Source organism: Lissotriton vulgaris, chromosome 11 (genome assembly GCF_964263255.1).
Source record: "Lissotriton vulgaris chromosome 11, aLisVul1.2, whole genome shotgun sequence".
NCBI classification, from domain to species: domain Eukaryota; kingdom Metazoa; phylum Chordata; class Amphibia; order Caudata; family Salamandridae; genus Lissotriton; species Lissotriton vulgaris.
This window is the reverse complement of record NC_141699.1, coordinates 194,643,774-194,664,770: the sequence shown is the minus strand read 5'-3', so window position 1 is coordinate 194,664,770 and position 20,997 is coordinate 194,643,774. Positions and strand designations below refer to the sequence as shown.

Below are 20,997 nucleotides of genomic sequence, written 5' to 3'. Positions count from 1 at the left end.
GATTTGGGACAATGTCTTGCCAAAATCAGAAAGAGAAGAATACCACCTAAATGTTACAAACAAATGCTTTGGGATCCACCTGCTACACTGTCAGTAATGTGGTCTATAATACATGCCTCACTGTCCTTAATAAAATCGAGGTTTTCTGATAAATACTTCAAATCACAGATTCATCACCTTTAGAATATCCCCAGATGGGATCCAATAGATTTTTCAGCTTAGCCAATGGTTGCCAATAGGTACCATAGTGCTTCTCCATATATCTACCACTCTACCATGGAAGTGACCATTGTAGCTGTATAAAAGCACTATCTGAGTACCCTGAAGTCCCTTCCTTTCTTTCTGCACCTTCATATTTGGATCTGGAGCTAGCTGCTGTTGTTCTTGTCCTTTGATAAGTTTTTTTTTTTTTGCACAAATCATTTCCCAATTTGCAAGTAAAATGTCACCCCCTAAACCACCGGCGTTAAACCTTGTAGGAATTGTTGCAAATGGATGTCTGTGACGGATCCCTACAACGTGTGCCTCTGTTGTTCAGGGTTAGGTCATGACTCCAAGTCCTGGCGGGAGTTTGCCATGATAAATCTAAAGGCTATTTGGGACATTGCCGGGCCTGCCCTAAATCTCAAAAAGGTTGCTCCTGCTCAAAGTCAAGCACAGTAATCCACTCCTGTTCTCGGGGCTGTGCCAGCAACCAATTTATTTTCTTTGCACCTCAATTTTTCAGGTATGTTCAAATCAAAGAAGAAACACAAGAAGGCGAAATGAGCCTCTTCCCAGCCTTGTCATTCCACATCGAGGAATTTGCAATGACACCAAGGTGCCCCATGGTCTCACTCCTGGTTCCCTGCTGAGGATTTAATTCAGCAACTAATTCCGATGCACCCTGACTTTCTGGGTCTGACGGTGATGCTGCAACAAATCTAGGCATTTAAGGAAGCCATGCTTTCCATCTTTGGCACCGTAACAGTCGCTTCTGGTAAGGCTTTTGGGCCACATGGATCCACAGATGCCTCCAGCTGGCTTACCGCTGGTAGGTCCTCCTTTGGCGATGACTGTGCCTCTTGAATCCCCTTCGGAGTCAGCTCCGACTCTAGAGCCGATTTCACACCCGGGGCCATGATCCATTATTGCTGTGTTGATGCAAATGTTAAAGAAGGACATTGAGCCCATAATTCTATCCAATTCTGAATCAAGTTCATCTCGACCTCAAAGAAAGCCACCAGTCCAGGTCATATGCGCCCGGCCCACATACTTTCAGACTGAGACAAGACAATGTCTTTGCAATGAGGTCGCCAGTACTTTGAACTCAGTACTTCTTTGGGTCAGACTGGGATCAAAGCCAACCTGCTTTTGATAAATATGACAATGATGATAAGGATGATCTTTTCCCACAATACATTGATGAGAATTTATATATGGACCTATGGCGGAAGACGTATGGGGCTGATTTAAAAGCTGCGTATGCTGCTTCCGTCAAGCTCTATCATCGGGCTATCTGTCGAGCCCGAGCGGCATTTTATGCTGCAGAATTTCGGAACAGCTCTAACCCGTCGAAGGCCATCTTCAAGGCCGTGAAAGATCTTGTGGCGAAGCAGACTTCCTCTGTGGCTGTGAGTTCCACCTCCCACTGTGAATCCCTTGCTTCTTACTTTCTGGGAAAAGTCCAAGCAATCTATCGGGCATTCCCCAGCACAGGGATTGACCTGGGAAGCTCTAATGGGACACCTCATCATACTACCCTGCTCTCATTTCCCCCTCTCTCTCCGGAGGGGTTTGACAAACTTGCTTGCAAGTTAAATCTGGCTCTCCATCTGATCCAGTAAGACCTGCTCTTTTTAGAGATCAGGCCTTTATGGGACGCTCTGTTGTGTGTTCCCTTGTCAACCTCTCACTGGAGTCGGGTGTAGTTCCAACTAAGTGGAAGCAGGCGGTGGTGTCCCCGATCATCAAAAAACCCTCCCTGGACCCGTTGAAGCCCGAAAGTTACCGTCCCATCTCACTGCTACCCTGGCCGGCGAAGATAACAGAGGGTCATGTCAACTCAGCCCTGTCAGAACATCTCGCCCGGACCAATGCCCTTGATCCCACACAAAATGGCTTCCGTGCTGGGCACAGCACGGAGACCGCTCTTCTTGTGATGGTAGAACATCTCCGTGCGGTGTTGGATGCTGGTCAGACGGCGGCGCTGATATTGTTAGACCTCAGCGCCGCCTTCGACACGGTCTCTCACAGTATCCTCCTGCATCGGCTCGAGGAGATTGGTGTCGGTGGCCAGGCGCTGCAGTGGTTCCGCTCCTTCCTCGGCAATCGTGCCTTCTGTGTTGCCATCCCTCCCTTCAAGTCCAACTTCCAGCCACTGGCCATGGGGGTTCCGCAGGGATCCTCGCTGAGTCCCACGTTGTTTAATCTATACGTGAGACCGCTGGCTGAGGTTGCCAGGCAGTGGGGCCTAACTCTGGTCTCGTATGCCGACGACACACAGCTGGCGGTCACTCTCAGCGGGGATGCGGAACAAGATGCCCCCAGTTTTCAGGATGGACTGAAGGCGGTGGCTAGCTGGTTGACGGGGAACTGTCTCCAGCTTAATGCCACTAAGACAGAGGTTATGATTGTCGGAAGGGGAGTGGAACTATGGGGTGATCAATGGTGGCCGCCAGAGCTGGGACCAACCCCGACTCCGGTGTCGGAGTTGAAAAATCTGGGAGTCTGGCTGGACGCTGGTCTTACCTTCGTAGGACACACTAAAAAAACAGCTGCCTGTTGTTTTGGTCTGTTGAGAGGCTTAAGACCTGTCCTCAAATTCTTCGATGCCCCAACCAGACAGCTGGTAATCCAGGCCACTGTCATCTCTAGCCTGGATTACGCTAGCTCTCTCCTGGTTGGGGCCAATCAGGCTGAGCTTACTCGCCTGCAACGGGTACAAAATGCTGCGGCTAGAGCGATTGTCGGCCTGCCCAGATTTTGCTCGGTGGCGAGTGTCCTTCGCTCCCTACACTGGCTCCCAGTGAGGAAGCGTATTCTCTTCAAGGTCCTTTGTTTGTCCTTTAAGATTTTGAGAGGTATAGGCCCTGAAATCATGTCCAGCTTTCTTTCCTTTTATGTCCCCACACTCACCCTCCGCTCCCAAGGCCAGGCCTTTGCTGTAGTTCCTAGATTTAGGCTCAGCCGTATGGGGGGGACGCTCCTTCAGTGTAAAAGCTGCATCAACTTGGAATTCTCTCCCGGTTGAAATTCGCCTACTGGAGGATCTCATGACTTTCCGGAAAGCAATAAAAACCTTTCTGTTTTAGCTGTCTCTTCTAGTTCTCTGCTTATTCCTGTTGTGTTATGTTCCTCCTTGTCTATGCGCCAGGACGCTCCTTGGCTGGAGTAGCTGTGCGCACAACAAATAACAATAACATAACATAACATAACATAACATAACATAACATAACCTACAGGAGGCCAGTTGGCTGGATACTTCCCCTGACCATGAGCTGGTGTCTCCTCTTGGTCCATCTACAGAATAATCTGCATCCATGCTATTTTAATCACTGATTTGCATATAGCCATGTCTGAACTGTGGTGGCAGAGTGGGCTAAACAACGGTGATGGATCAAACCCAGCTCTTTTGACTGGGTGTGAGTGTTTGATTGGTTCAGATGCTCTGTCCATCACCACCCCCTTTTGTACCGCTTTGGCCGCCATGAGTGTGGCAGGGTATGCTCAGACGTGAGTCCCTTGCTCACTTTGCCACTGGATTCAAGCAAGCCGGGCTGAAGACGGCTGTAATGCCAGAAACCGGTCCTCGGAAGCTTGTTTCCGGTTCAGAGAAGGCATGGCTTTGCAGTTCGGGCTGGACTGTTTCCATGAGGCACAGGGTCAGACTGATTTGCATATAGCCATTTCTGAACTGGGGTGGCAGAGTGGGCTAAAGAACGGTGATGGGTCAAACCCAGATCTTTTGACTGGGTGTGAGTGTTTGATTGGTTCAGATACTCCGTGCATCACCACCCCCTTTTGTACCTCTTTGGCCGCCATGAGTGTGGCAGGGTATGCTCAGATGTGAGTCCCTTGCTCACTTTGCCACTGGATTCAAGCAAGCCGGGCTGAAGACGGCTGTAATGCCAGAAACCGGTCCTCGGAAGTGTGTTTCCGTTCCAGGGAAGGCATGGCTTGGCAGTTCAGGCTGGACAGTACCCATGAGGCACAGGGTCAGACTGATTTGCATATAGCCATGTCCGAACTGGGGTGGAAGAGTGGGCTAAAGAACAGTGATGGATCAAACCCAGATCTTTTGACTGGGTGTGAGTGTTTGATTGGTTCAGATGCGCCGTCCATCACCACCCCCTTTTGTTCCGCTTTGGCCGCCATGAGTGTGGCAGGGTATGCTCAGACGTGAGTCCCTTGCTCACTTTGCCACTGGATTCAAGCAAGCCGGGATGAAGACGGCTGGAATGCCAGAAACCGGTCCTCAGAAGCTTGTTTCCGGTCCAGGGAATGCATGGCTTGGCAGTTCGGGCTGGGCTGTTCCAATGAGGCACAGGGTCAGACTGATTTGCATATAGCCATGTATGAACTGGGGTGGCAGAGTGGGCTAAAGAACGGTGATGGATCAAACCCAGATCTTTTGACTGAGTGTGAGTGTTTGATTGGTTCAGATGCTCCGTCCATCACCACCCCCTTTTGTACCGCTTTGGCCGCCATGAGTGTGGCAGTGTATGCTCAGACGTGAGTCCCTTGCTCACTTTGCCACTGGATTCAAGCAAGCCGGGCTGAAGACGGCTGTAATGCCAGAAACCGGTCCTCGGAAGCTTGTTTCCGGTCCAGGGAAGGCATTGCTTGGCAGTTCGGGCTGGACTGCTCCCATGAGGCACAGGGTCAGACTGATTTGCATATAGCCATGTCTGAACTAGGGTGGAAGAGTGGGCTAAAGAATGGTGATGGATCAAACCCAGATCTTTTGACTGGGTGTGAGTGTTTGATTGGTTCAGATGCTCCATCCATCACCACCCTCTTTTGTACCGCTTTGGCCGCCATGAGTGTGGTAGGGTATGCTCAGACGTGAGTCCCTTGCTCACTTTGCCACTGGATTCGAGCAAGCCGGGCTGAAGACGGCTGTAATGCCAGAAACCGGTCCTCGGAAGCTTGTTTCCCGTCCAGGGAAGGCATGGCTTGGCAGTTCGGGCTGGGCTGTTCCCATGAGGCACAGGGTCAGACTGATTTGCATATAGCCATGTCTGAACTGGGGTGGCACAGTGGGCTAAAGAACGGTGATGGGTCAAACCCAGATCTTTTGACTGGGTGTGAGTGTTTGATTGGTTCAGATGCTCTGTCCATCACCACCCCCTTTTGTACCACTTTGGCCGCCATGAGTGTGGCAGGGTATGCTCAGACGTGAGTCCCTTGCTCACTTTGCCACTGGATTCAAGCAAACCGGGCTGAAGACGGCTGTAATGCCAGAAACCGGTCCTCGGAAGCTTGTTTCCGGTCAAGGGAAGGCATGGCTTTGCAGTTCGGGCTGGACTGTTCCCATGAGGCACAGGGTCAGACTGATTTGCATATAGCCATATCTGAACTGGGGTGGCAGAGTGGGCTAAAGAACGGTGATGGATCAAACCCAGATCTTTTGACTGGGTGTGAGTGTTTGATTGGTTCAGATGCTCCGTCCATCACCCCCCCCTTTTGTACCATTTTAATCAGAAGGGCAGCGGGAGTTCTAGATTTGTAATGACCTTCCTGTGAGGTGAAAACTATCATTATCACATACTTCTTGCATCATGGACCATCTTTCTTGGAACTTATGCTACCATTTAATGAAACACTTACTCATATCCTTTTGGCCACTTAGGCAAAACCTTCTTTAAGTTTACAAGCAGATCAACAAGTGCCACATCATCATAAGCCAGCTCCTGGTGACCCTGCCTTTCTTATGCAACATTCTACCCTGGGGAATCGTGTGGTACAGGACTACACCAGCAGAGTCATTCCTAATTCCTTCCCAATGACCCCACCAGATAGGGAGATAAAGTGAATAGTATTTTCCTCTGCCAGCCTGACTCTTTGGTCCGTCAACACTAGGTGTTCGCTGGGATGCTAATCCCAAGCATTATGGGACTTGGTGGATAAACCTTTAGCAACAGTCCCACAGGAGCTCAGGCCCTGTTTAGGATAGACCATTCACGAAGGCCAGGATGCAGCCAAGTAGGTCTTCTAATCAGGACTGGACATGACAGATTGTTTGAGTAGAGCAATCGGTACTAGTGCAGTGCTCTGACGCCACGCATAGATAAGATCTGCGGTCTTTTTGGGTGATGTCCAGATGTGGGTCATGAATATGCCTTGTGATGGGTCTCACCTCTTTGATGAGAATGCTAACTTCGACCGTGACCGCTTTAAAGAAAACGGAGCACCTGTATGCTGCCTCAGCCACTTTACACCTGCAAGGGGTTGTATCCACACCAGTTTCACCCCTTTTGAGGCATCGTTAGGAGTGTCTCCTTCTGCCAACGTCAAGGCCCGCCATCCCAACTGCAGGTACCCCAGTCCTTTCGAGGTCACAAGAAGGTATCTCACAACCAACACACAGGCTAGAAGGGGCAACAAACTTCCAGTTTGCCAGCTACTCTTGCAGCAGCCTCCATGCTGCTTTAGTTTCCGCATAGTGGTGTACAGCCACCGCGTAGGAGGCAGGAACATTCATTTTTTTTCATAGGTGGCAAAAAAAAAAGTCGGACAGATGAGTCCTGCAGATAGTCCTGCCATTCCATTCTGTCCCGCTGCGTATTCTACCTACATCAGAGTAGCTTTCAGAGGACCATTTGTCTATGTTGCCTCAGGAAGTCCAGGCTCTTTTGGAAAAAATACCAATAGAGAGTGTCCTGACTTTGAGGCTGGGTGCTAATCCCACTATTTCATAGTGCTGAAGAAGGGCAGAGGCCTTTGCCCGATTTTAGATCTTTGATCACTCAACTTCTTCCTGTGGAATCACAAATTCAAAATGCTTACACTATCCCATGTCCTCTCTGCCCTAGATGCAGGCGACTGGATTGTGGCGTTGAACTTGCAGGATGCCTATTTTCATGTTCCCATTTTGCAAGCCCACATACACTACTTATAGTTCAAGGAGGGCCACAAACATTTTAAGTTTGCTGAGCTCCCTTTTTTGCCGAACTATTGCTCATCTGGTGTTTACAAATTTGATTGTGGTGGTCGCAGTGTATCTTTGGATGTTGGGCGTACCAGTCTTCCGCTACCTTGATAACTGGCTGTTGAATGCTAAATCGCCACAGTCAGTGGACCTCCTTGCAACTTTGGGTTTCATGAGCAGTGTGCCAAAGTCATACCTGATTCCTTCGTAGAGGCTCTCTTTCATCTGAGCCATTCTGGATAACGGTGCATTTTGGAGCCTTCCTTACAGAACTATAGCTCCAGGTCCTCTTGTACAACACCACCATCATGTGGTATTGCAAGAAGACTCTTTGCTAAGAGATTTGACTGATTTGTCAGGGAACTCCTTGATTGTACACCACCTGGCGAGATCTTTAAATGACACAGCAGACAATCTCAGTTGGTGATGCCAATTGGATTAGGAATGGCAACTGCATTCGGAGATGGTGCAGTACATCTTCCACCAATGTTGACAGCCCTGGCGCAAACTCTTTGCTACTACCTGGAACACACTATGTAAACACTTTTGCATGTTTGAGCCTCCAAGAAGGTTCACTCTTGGCAATGTGTTCCACTTATAGTACAGGTCGGGACTCTTGTCTCCTGCCTGTCAGCTGCTACCTCTCTTGCCCCGAGTTTTGAACAAGGTCAGGAACGATCAGACCCAAATAATCCTAGTAACTCTGGACTGGGCCTGTGAGAGTGTGGTATCTTGAACATTTGGGAATGAGCTTCTATCCTCCGATGAGACTACTACACATTGATATCAAAGTATAACTGGACCAAAGTGTAGCCGGAACCACACATGACCACTTAAAAGGGCTCTGATTCACGCCTGTATTGCTTATACAGAGAACATGGTTCCTTAACCCGCTTACTCGCCTTACAGGTTGCATGTGGCAGTGGTGACTATTACAGTGAACTGTTGTTATTTAAGTACATCCTTGCACAGTACTGCTTGAAATGTTTAACGTTTCTATTCTTCCTGTCGGGTACAAGAGATGGATATATGGGAGAACAAACAATGTACCGTTTCATCAAGATTGCTGTTTTCTTTGTTGTTCCGATGTACCCTCATGTACAAAATGCCTTACTACTAATAATGATAATAAAAATATTCAAACAAAAAAATAACTGGACCAAAGTTAAAAGTCTGGAAAGACACTGGCCTGGGTACTTCATAACATCTAATACAAGTCCAATTCGGTTCCTGATACAAGCCAGACCAGACGGACAAGAAACATGTTTGTTTTCTGGTGCTTAGGACTCATTTATGGATTCTACAGCACATTACTAAAGGCCCTCAAAACCCAAAACTAGCCCTGCACTCAGATCTAGCTGCCTTTGAAGAACCAGTCTGTAGGGATGGCCTTCTGGATATATTGGCAATACGGATGGTAGATCTAGTAAGAACTCCAGAAGAGACTAGAACTATGTCACATCAGGCTACCATGTGTAATTTGAAATTGACAGCCACACAGTCTCCTAATGGTAAAACACATCCTGAGGAGCAGGGCAAGGGATACAAAGGCATAACCCTTCTGAGAAGAGATCTGCTCCAGTATAAAAAGATATGCTGATGACTCCAGGGTTAATATGTGTACTGATAGCGTTGCTTAATTGCTTATTTAGTTATGAAGCAAAGCTATCTAATTCCAAGAGGGCTCAGTATTCAATTGTGTTAGCCATTCATGAAATCTCATGTGGGGTGGGGGGGGTCTGTTATGCAGTTTGAGAGGCCTGAAATCTATTGAGCAAAAACAATTAAGACTTTTTCTAGGCATTGGAACCATTGGTTCTTTAACAGTTCAACAATGACTTTCAAAGGTCTGTTAATACAATGTCCATCCTGAGGACGATGCAGCAGCAAGATTCTTATGTAGTCAACTTCTTTATGTTACAGGCAGGTCTTCTTGGCAACGGCTTGATGGACCTCTTTGAAGGCTGGTATGGCCTATCGCTGCCAGCTGCAATTTCTGGATCCAGGTTTAAACTGTATGCGAAGCATTACCCTTAAAGCAAGTCTCCTTAGAAAGAAAACAACGAGTAGCAGAAAAAACCCTTCCAAGGCACAGGCCAAAGAACATGGATAAGCAACAAGTTGCATGTAGAGCATGGAAGGAGCTGCAAGGAACTCAAAGAGGAGTTCATGCAGGGAAACGTTGTGATGCATAGAGGCCTGTTGGACTTGGCCCTTTCTGAAGGGTCATCCCCAGACTTTTTGCCTTCTTCCTCCTATTTTCTGAACCCATTTTAGTTGGCTTTTTGGACTCTGTGCATGTTACCATTGCTAACCATTGCTAAAGTGCTTGTGATCTCTCCTTCAAACATGGTGGAATTGGCTTAAATTCAATTGGCATATTTAATTTACTTGCAATTCCCCAGTAAAGTGGTAATACATAGACCCAGTGCGTGAAAATTCAATGCTACTAGTGGGCCTGCAGCACTTATTGTCTCATCCACTTTAATAGTCATTTTAAACAAGCCTCAGGCCTACCACCAGCTTATATGTGCATTTCTAAACTGCCATCTGACCTGGCAGGCCTAAAACTTCCTTTTTGATACATATGTCATCCCTAGTGTAATCCCTAAATAGCCATAGGGCAGGGCGTAGTGTACTAATGTGAGATCTACCTCTCTCATAGGATAACATTGGGTTGCCTTACTACATTTAATATGTGCTGACTTTCAGTTGGGAGCAGATAGGAATCTCATGTTTTGTGTCAGAGAAATTGTAATTAATAATCCTCTTAAATGTTTAAGCCTGATTTTTAATCTTGAAAGTGCCTCTTTTAGAAAGTTGGAATCCTAACAAAGGTTCAAGTTTAACACTTAAATACACTGGGCCTCATCACTTTTACGCCGCCGGTGCGTCACTTTTTGTGACGCACCAGTGGCGTAAAAAATGCGCCTTGTTGCGGCATATTTACAAAGTGACGCATCTAGGTATAATGTAAACCCCTGCGCCACATTATACCTGCGCCAGGTATAATGTATGCAAGGGGGGCGTATTAACGCAAGGAAGGGTCGTAGAAGTGACGCAGTGAAATCTATGAGATTTCACTGCGTCACTTTTAGGACGCCGTTGTGTCAAAATCATGCGCCTGCCTCACAGCAGGCGTAAGACTGACGCAGGCCCAAGCCCCATGTGAAAGGACGCATTGCTGGAGTTGCGTCACTTTTGTGACACACTCCAGCAATGCGCCACTTTTGCGCTTACAGATACGTCAGAAATACTGACGTATCTGTAACTCCTTGTGACATGATGACTCATACATTAAATATGACGCATCAGGAATGTCGCAAGGAGTGCGCACTAAGCAGCGATGCGTCATTTCTCATAAATGAGGCCCACAATACATACATCAAAAATATATTTATATTAATCAAGGGAAAGAATCATGAACATAAAAAAAGAAGAAACATTCAAATATAGAGTACCCATGTATAAGTAAATGCAATTTGTAGAAAATGTATTGACAAAAGATAAATAGTTAAATCAAAGGACATAGGCATTATCCTAAAAATGTATGGCAAGATTTCAGCTTGTTGTTTCAAACAATCAGCATAATAGTCGTGCCTTGCCGTGCCTTGCCAGGGACCATTTCACCCCTCTACCTGTACCATTTAAGTTAGCACATTAGCCTAATCTGCTTGTGTCAGTATAGATCGTGTTGTCTAACCCAGAGGATGACCTTTTTCATTTCAAGCTTCCAAGCTAGGTCATTTTTGATACAACTTACCTTGGATATTAGAAAGGGAGAATATGTTACGCAAAACTCATGTCCATGCAAAGCTGAAAGAGCTTCAATCTCTGAAAAGCCTCTTATGAAATTGAGGCTGTAAGGTAAGCTTGGTTTGCTGTACAACGCGAGCTTACAAATAGCAACATGTTGCTTACTGCTAGGGTTTTTGAATTTAATGCTATGGTCAGCTCTTGAATTTATTTGCACATCTTGTCTTTGGAAAGTTCATGTAGGTGCCGGTGTCTTTTTTCGTACTCGTTCATGATATAAGTTTATATATGACCCTGTGACCAGACATGAACTACTACTGACTGAAGGATCATGAAGAAACATCATGAGGCTGTGGAAAGTTAAAAAGAGAAGCAAGAAATTGGCATACTTGGTCTTACCAGAGGACCTCTGGTAATTCTGCTGAAGCTTAAAAATCAGTATTGAAAACATTCCTTTTATCCATATAAGGCCACAACAAGATGTCATGAAGGATCAAAGTAGGTGGATCTGAGATGTTTTGCAAGTGACCCACCAATTTAAATTCTGAAGGCTTATCACAGGTGTCAGAGCTACAATTCCTTCCTTTCTTAACTTATCTGTGACTAACTGGTCTGGTTAGCCACTTACCTTGCAGAAAAAATTAAACCAATTGAGGGGAGCATATGACATTGATTGTTTACCACTTTCACTGTAACATATTTCAGCCCAGTTAGCTCTACATTAGAATGTGGAAATACCTAACTGAGTGAGAGGTTGTTGTGGTTTGTCAATTGTTGCTTTCTCTATCACTACCCTTCCTACTATTCCCTCTACTGGCGAAGACAGCACCAAACAAACCGTATGTTTATTCAGCAAGTGATGGTGGAACTGCCAGCTAAGGTTGGAGAAAATCCTGTTGCTTTCCTAGACCTCACCAAACGTCCTCTTTTGCGAATGACTATTTTGATAGAGGATTAGACCTTTACTAAGTTGTAGAGTGTTCACATATCTGGAGACTTTCTTGCTCTGAAGAACTTATTCCCAAAAATTCAGCCATTACATTAATTTAAATACTAGTTACTTCTTTCACAGGTAACAAAGACATTGGTGTCCCCCTGAAAGATGAATGGTCCTCAAGGCTAACTGCACATGACTTCAAATCGTATGAGCAAGAAGCCTAACTAGTGAATCTGTGACATCAAAGACGCCGCCCTCACAGAGCCTGAAGACTGGATTGTACCTTTCCTAGTGTCTTCATTGTTACAACAGAGATTGGGATGCTTTTAGCCAGGTTAGCGCTGTACAAATACTACGTACATACATACATACATAATCTAGGATAATATCACTGTGGTAAGGGATGTGGTGTGGCTCACTGGTTAGAGGCGGCAGACCCGGAAGCAGAGAACAGCCCGGGACCAGGGTTCAATTCCCGACGCAGCAGGGTCGTGGACCAGGGTCAGCGGACTCGATAATTCTCGCCTCGGTGCCTACTCTAACCAGGGATCACACTCGGCAACTCTGGGCATTAGCTTGCCTCATCTCCACAACGGCCCCCCACATACGCCTAGGATGCCTGGTTTCACCATGGAGATACCCAGTAGGGACAATCTCACAGGGATAGCCAGGACGGGTTCCCCAGCGGACTACAGCGCCACGACGCCTCAGGGCAGCAGTGCGCTTTACAAGACACATTACATTACATTACATTACATTACATTGTCCTGCTGAGAAAGCAAGGGCAATATGATTTCATAACACTGTAAATGTACCTTTCTAAGGGCATGGTTAGGCAAATCTGGTAAACGTGGCTGCATAATGGCCTTTGCCCTGTTTTAGCTGTTGCAGTTGAAGTTAACAGTGGGTGAACAATGACTCTTCCTCCAGTTCTAGCATCATGCAATTAAGTGTTCCTTACTAGAACATGACCTAGAAACTACAGAAAATCTCTGGAATTTCTTCTGGATAAAACATCAGCCTTCAATCTAGCTAAAGGAGAGTAATAACATTTGGCGCTTCTGGCATTAAACACCTCATCTCAGAAGAAGACTTCAAACAAGTGACCCTATCAATCATACTTTCCAGACTGGACTATGATAGCTCCCTGCTTTGTGGTGTTGACTAAACCTGCTCAGTACCTCACAAGGCAATGTACTATGCAGCGGTCAGGCTAGTTTCAGGTCCTCGGAAGCTTGTTTCCGGTCCAGGGAAGACATGGCTTGGCAGTTCGGGCTGCACTGTTCCCATGAGGCACAGGGTCAGACTGATTTGCATATAGCCATGTCTGAACTGGGGTGGCAGAGTGGGCTAAAGAACGGTGATGGATTAACCCAGATCTTTTGCCTGGGTGTGAGTGTTTGATTGATTCAGCTGCTCTGTCCATCACCACCCCCTTTTGTACTGCTTTTGGCCGCCATAAGTGTGGCAGGGTATGCTCAGACGTGAGTCCCTTGCTCACTTTGCCACTGGATTCAAGCAAGCCGGGCTGAAGACGGCTGGAATGCCAGAAAACGGTCCTCGGAAGCTTGTTTCCGGTCCAGGGAAGACATTGCTTGGCAGTTCGGGCTGGACTGTTCCCATGAGGCACAGGGTCAGACTGATTTGCAGCTGGGGTGGCAGAGTGGGGTAAAGAACGGTGATGGATTAAACCCAGATCTTTTGACTGGGTGTGAGTGTTTGATTGATTCAGATGCTCTGTCCATCACCACCCCCTTTTGTACAGGCTAGTTTCAGAAGCGAAGAAATATATTCATGTAACCCCTCTGCTGACCCCACCAAAGTTGATCACTTTTGTAGCAAGGAGTCAATTCAGTCTAGGGTGCACCACCAACAAAGTTCTCTGACACTGTCTGTCCCACAAACTAGACTTATCTGGTAGTTACCGTACTCTCAGAGGCTCAGACACTCTACTATGTAAAATCCCAGCATTGAAAAAAAGAAGAAAACCAACATTGTCAGATAGCCTCAATCAGATTTCTCCTTTGAGCCTCAGAAAAGGAGTTAAAGTCCATCTGTTCCAACACAACGCCTCCCCATATTGGACCCCAAGTCCCACATTTCTTAATAAACATTGAATATTGCATTGTTGTACTGCTGTAAATACACTACCTCTTTCTCCTCCTCGCTCGTCTACTGAGGTGAACGTGTCTTTTTTTTTGCAGGATACTCTTGCAACCATTGCTTCAAGGAAGCTATGCCAATGCCATGTAACCATTGATTTATTTAAACCAGGTAAAGTGCTTCGAAATCTAGTTAAGTATGGTTTTCACTATATAAAACCACCAAATAAATAAATCATGGACAACTTTAGTGTGGAGAGAGATCCATTCTTAGCAGTGCCAGAGCTTTGGACCACAGGGGCAATTGCTGGTAGGCTATTGGACCATTCACAACACAAAGGAAGCTCTTCCCTTGTCCTGGGAATCCCTTTCATGTCAGTCCTCCTTCATGGTCCTATAAGGTGGCGATTGTCTTAGAATGCACCGTGTAGCAGAGAGTTCAAAGGCACTTGTCTCAGAAATGTGAAAGTATTGGAATGGTGCTAATTCCTGCGTTTTAAGCCATCTTACAAGACTAGCCCATCCTGGTGGTTGGTGCCACTCCACTGTATGATTGTCAGCAAGACACCTGTCAAAAGTGCCTGCTCTTTCTGAATTATTTTTAGATTCAGATGTCTTGAGTGTGGCTGAGGAAACCAGTTGACTGCCAATGAGAGGATGGTGTTCTGGTGCCTATCCTGCCATAATGCCACTGTGCTTCATTGTGATTGAGAGGTTAAGTTCCCATGAGATTCTGGGCCCATGGTACATTTCTTTTTTACGTCCTTTTAAGCAATTGTGTCAATTGTATTCCCTGTCCTGATCTATAAGTGGCTTAGTGAGGGCTTTGTAGTGGTAAATAAAAGGAGCAAATTGTTATTCGTGTTGGAGGTTCAGCAGTTGCCTGACAAATTATTGCCCCAGTGATATCCTACGGCGCCAGGCTAAGAGATGAATTGGAACAATGCTGAAATGGCTTCTATTCTGTAGGGGAAGCACAAAGGGCATGTTAGTGTTCAAACTGTGATGGCTGTCCTTGCACATGCATGAGGTACAGCATTGAGGCTCTTAAGCGGGGCAGCTGCAAAGCTGCAAAGCATTGCTGCAACAATAATGTAAATGTAGCAGTTGAGAAAGGTCCCACACATGCAGATGAGTGTATACCTCACTGGCCGTGGCACCTCACAGATGGCTCTTAAGGATGCATATGTGCACAAAACCAAGTACAATGTAAGGTCTGAAAAGGGAAGGGGACTAAGAATTACCTGGTAGTGAAAAGGATTAAAACAAAGAGAACCTGGATATTGGAGTAAATAAGTACCTGCAGTGGAGCATGATGGTGGAAGAAGGAGGCACTGAGAAGATTGGACAGCAATGGGAAATAGTGCCAGATAAGTAATTATGCAAAAGGAGGACAGTCACAACATAATAACAAAGGTAATAATAATGACACAACTATGCCGTTAGCAATAAATCATGGACAGCAGAAGGCTAAATGTGCAGAAGCCAAGTTAACACTTATCTCTCTGAGGCTTAGGACTCAAGAAGTTCGCGTGATGGGTGTTCATGCATCTCCCAGCCTTCCATGAAATTGTGATTACACAATCAACTCTCTATGGCAAAATTACACTGATACATTGACTTCCTCTTGGGATTATACTCTGCAAGTGAGCCTGTTTATTTATTTACTTTATTTAGAAATGCAAAATTAGAACAAAAAAAATGTAATAACTACTAACATTTTGTCCCAGGGTAGGGGTGCTGCTTATGGGTAGATCAGTTTCTATTGGGAGGCTCAAGGGGGAGGACACCAAGAGAGACGCTGAGTCTTTGAGTAAAGGTTTCAGAGAGGGCTTTATTTTTATATAGGAGCGTCTTTACCGACTCGTGATCCTTTCTCTTGCGAACGCTGCAGGGTCAAAGGGTGGCTTCCTCGGTGAATCCAGCTTGCTACACACAAGTCCCGGGGCTGGATGTGTCGCAGTTCCTCTCCGACTCCAGGGCGTGTAAAAAGGAGAGAGAGAGAAACCGTGTCAGACGGCTATACGAGAGCACACAGATCTTGGGGACCAGGGGTGAGGGAAACCCGTGCAGCTGTGTACACTATGCACTCAGTGAGGGAGGTGCTCGTGAAGGATAGGGTTGTTGGTGGGGAATATTTACAACAAGCATTTACAATGCAATGGTTTTGCCTTTGTTAAAGTTAGAGCTATTGGCATTGCTCTTGACATTTTTTTTATTTATGTTTTTTTTTAACATAAATAAATGGCATTGTCATTTACAATAGCAGGGCAGGGCACAGGGAAGGGGGACAAAGGAGAGCTGCGGGCTCAGGGAAGGGGGGCGAGGAGAGACGAAGGAGAGCTGCGGGCTCTTGTTGTAATGCTTGCATGGATGAGTTGGTGGATGCCTGGATGGGTGCATGCATGGATGGGTGTATGGATGTGTGTATGGATAGATGCATGGATGGGTGGATGGATAGATGCATATATACAGCCAATCCCTCAACAATTTATGCAATCCACCAACCCATCCAACCAACAACCCATCCATGCATCCACCCATACATCCATGCATACATCCATCCATCATGCATCCATCCACCCACTGTGTCCCACTCCGACCCCTCTAAATATAACTATTTTTTTCTGTATATAGAGATGACTGTATTCACTAGTATATGCAGTAGAGGGGGGATGATTGTAACGGAGGGCAGATTGGCAGAAAACACGAGGCCCAGGGAACCACATGGCACTTCAATGTGGCAGCATCTAACGCAGGCCATGGACAAATGAAGCATCGCTGTCCACGTGAGACCGCTTCAATAACTGGCCTTAAATTATAGAAAATGAACGTTTGTGTTAACCAATGAATCCTGCTGCTTTTCAGTTTATAGGCAATGACGACAAAATAAGTTCCGTGCTCCTTTGTACATACTATGTGCATCAAAACCTAACTCAGTACCTTTTAAAAGCCAATCACGCGGAACCACAATACATCTGGCAGCCAATGAGAAACAGACACCACCCACACTTACACCTCATCCAGCATCCTTCGCATGCTCAAAAAAACATTTCGCTGGATCCCCACCGAAACTAGAAAAACAGTCACCCACGCTCTGGTCACGAGCCGACTGGACTACGGAAACACCCTCTACGCCGGTACCACCGCAAAACTCCAGAAAAAACTCCAACGCATCCAGAACGCCTCAGCCAGGCTCATATTAGACATCCCGCGTAAAGAACACATCTCTGGTCACCTGAAAAACCTCCACTGGCTCCCCGTCAATAAGAGGATTACTGGCTCCCCGTCAATAAGAGGATTACTTTCCGTCTCCTAACCCACGCACACAAAGCACTCTACGAAATCGGACCCGAATGCCTCAACACACGACTATCCTTCTACACCCCCTCCCGCCAGCTACGATCCTCCAACCAAGCCCTTGCCACTGTACCTCGCATCAACAAAACCACCATGGGAGGTAGATCCTTCTCCTACCTGGCAGCTAAAACCTGGAACTCACTTCCCACTCACCTTCGCCTTACTCAGAACCACCTAGCATTCAGAAAGCAACTCAAAACGTGGATATTTGACAAGTAATTCCCCACCCTTCCTCAAGCGCCTTGAGACCCTCTGGGTATGTAGCGCGCTATATAAATCTTTTGACTTGACTTGACTTGACTATTTCATTAGCATCACGGAAAGGGATGGGAGGTTGGTCCTTGCGAGCAACTGAAACTACAAACTGCCCATTCACCCCCATCTCGACCCTTCACCACCTCAACACACCGCTCTAAGCAAAATGCGAATAACACCTCAACAAACCAACAAATGAAGAATGCGGTTTGAAAGTCCCTCTATTTAGGAAAACGTAAAAAGTGCATTGGAAAGCACTACACACATATGGTGCGTCTGATAGCGGGAGCTGGCATGGGAGGCGAGGCCGCAGTCTAAACAAACCCTGGAGGAGCCCGTAGGCCTCACGGACAGCGGGAGGGGGGGGCGGGCTCACCGACAGCGGGAGGGGGGGTGGGAACAGGAAAAGACGGAAAAAGGACATGAGAAAGGGAAAAGACAAATATAAACAAAATGCTGCTTACCTAATCGCTGAGCCCGGCGCCTTGGCCGACCCATCACCAGAGCAGTCTGCAATATTCACTAGCTCGGGCCAAATGTGTGCTTTAATTAGAGGGCTTACTGAAGCAGAGGATAAACCATGTCTACAAGTCCACCTGGGGCTCTTCCTTCTCTCCACGCCAAAGCGATCCATCGAGGCAGGCTCAGGTGGGACGAGCCTGCTCAAACGTAGAGGGAGAAAATACCAAAATGTTCTTTCTAGAAGAATGAAAGGCCGTGCAGCTGGCAGGTGTAAACAACGCAGAGCCTTTGTGCAGCTTCTCAGCTTGCAGGCTGCAAGGATGGCCAAGCAGACCGTGTTCGGGGTTTATCTGCAACAAAGGCATGCTATGCTGGCAGACCGGAAGCTCCGAGAAAGGTCACTTTACATTCCAGATAGGGATGGAACAGAACGCTGCAGATATGACACATCATTCTATCTCGGGACAAGCTGGGAACCAGTGTCAGGCCCGAGAGAAGAGCCTTTCAGGTCAGTATTTCCACAGTTGGGGCCTGTGTCATAATTCTGTGACGGGAAGGCAGCAAAGAAACCCAATTTACTCATAAAGGAAAATACGTATACATCCATGACACAGCCTGGAAGGTCTGCACGTTGTTTGTGTACCAAAAGATGTTTTAAATATTTACAGCAGAAAACTGCAGATTTCTTATTTTAAACAACGGATTCCACGTGTTGTCACCATAGAAAACAAGCACTTGTGAGTGACATTCGACAAAACAACAAAATGTTCATGGAGACATCAAGACGAAGGCAAACATTGGCAAATCCAGTAAGTCAGCTCTTGGCAAACCTGCAGTTTTTAAGCAAACATTTGCAATAGACATATGCACGGTGCATATTTTGTGAAACTCTAGGACAATGGGCCCAGACAAAGCATTCACACCAGCTAATCTCCCTGATCCCATCGTTAGCAGAATGACAAACATATACTTTGCCTCTGTGAGAGGCCCTGGCCACAGGCCCCCTCCCTGGACGACGGCGCGCGGAGGAACGCCGGCTGCATGACAGAACGGCGCCCGGAGCCAAAGGATATGTGCAGAGCGTCAGCGCGGCCCCGCAGTGTAATATGTAAACAAGGGGGCGGGGCTACACATAAAAAGGTGCACACTCGATATTCTAAAACAAAAGTAAAGCAATACACTTTCAGACATGACGAATTGTGCTGAGGCCTGCCTGACTTCCGGTTCGGCCGGGCGGCGACGGGGACAGCTTTAGCAGTACGGCCCTGAGCAGGAAGGTGGGTGCCTTCAATGCCGGTGTTCAGATTCGGGGGCGTTCCCGAGACTGACGTAGCCAAAAGCCAAAAATTCTCGAGAACGCCCCTGAATCTGGTCCGGCATTGACGGACAGAGCCCTCTCCCAATGGCTAGCCTCCATTTATGGAGCTAGCCAATGGGAGAGTGGGGACGGACCATGCCCCACAGAGAGAAATCATCAGGTTTTTCCTAGCGCATGCGTACTTCGTACGCATTGGCTAGGCAAAACTTAAAAAGGTACTGTGTTTGTGCTCTGGAGCAGCCACAGAAATCCCCGAGGGAGGCTAGGTAGCAGAGTTTTCTCCGGTGGATGGTTGTGTGAGATAATATTCTATTTCGAATCATATGCTGAGCTCCAGTGGAAGCCAGTTTAGACTGTAGAATTGGCATAAACATATTTTTGTCCAGGATTAATCTTGCATGGAACAGTGTTCTGAAGGGAGCAAGGTCGCTGGCAGAAATTTCCACAAGGAGTTTGTAGCCAAAATCGATTCTTCAAACTATTAGGGCATGCGATTACAGTTTTGGCTGGTTAGAAGAGAATATATTTTCCTATTTCTCAAGCACATGGAAATTGCAGTTTGAGCTTTTTTTCCTGTGTTAACTAAAAGGCTGGGTCAATAGTGACTCTGCAGATTGTGTTGGCAAATACATGAAATGTTTCAAATAGAGTTATTGCACTACTTCTTAAGACACACTGACCTTCATGTTGTATGTGAGGATTTTAACTATAGCTCAGGCATGCTCTATGGTTTATATCTCTTTCAATCTTGGTTAAAGTCTATTTTGTAACCCAAAGAAAACTGATCAAATAGATAAGCAGGGACTGTCATTGCAATGCCTAAGGAGGCCATATGCAGAAGACCGGTCTGTTTTTTTTGGGGGGAGGGGTGAGGGGGGTATGTAACTGTTACCACAGATTTTTTAGCACGCAGTACCGTTACCACAGATCCATTACCACGCAGGATCCATTACCACGGATACCTTTACCACGCATTTTTTTACAACGCAGGTACTATTACAACGCATACCATTACATCGTAAGTTTAGGTAAGTTTAAAGGTAAGTATTGGGGTATTGGGTTTGGGTTTTGGGGTACAGGGGTATTTTTAGGTTTTAGGGTTGGGTTTGGTTTTTGGGGTACAGGGGTATTTTTAGGTTTTAGGGCTGGGTTTGGGTTTTGGGGTACAGGGGTATTTTTAGGTTTTAGGGCTGGGTTTGGGTTTTGGGGTACAGGGGTATTTTTAGGTTTTAGGGCTGGGTTTGGGTTTTGGGGAACAGGGGTATTTTTAGGTTTTAGGGCTGGGTTTGGGTTTTGGGGTAAAGGGGTATTTTTAGGTTTTAGGGTTGGGTTTGGGTTTGGGTTTTGGGGTAGAGGGGTATTTTTAGGTTTTAGGGCTGGGTTTGGGTTTTGGGGTACAGGGGTATTTTTAGGTTTTAGGGCTGGGTTTGGGTTTTGGGGTACAGGGGTATTTTTAGGTTTTAGGGCTGGGTTTGAGTTTTGGGGTACAGGGGTATTTTTAGGTTTTAGGGTTGGGATTGGGGTTTGGGGTACAGGGGTATTTTTAGGTTTTAGGGCTGGGTTTGGGTTTTGGGGTACAGGGGTATTTTTAGGTTTTAGGGCTGGGTTTGGGTTTTGGGGTACAGGGGTATTTTTAGGTTTTAGGGCTGGGTTTGGGTTTTGGGGTACATGGGTA

General features: G+C 46.5%; 1 protein-coding gene across 1 annotated transcript in view; it reads left to right on the top strand.

Annotated features, from left to right (window-relative positions):
- SVOP (SV2 related protein) overlaps positions 1–20,997 on the top strand; it is a 393,561-nt gene that overhangs the window by 261,620 nt on the left and 110,944 nt on the right. The gene's annotated exons all lie outside the window — the stretch shown is intronic.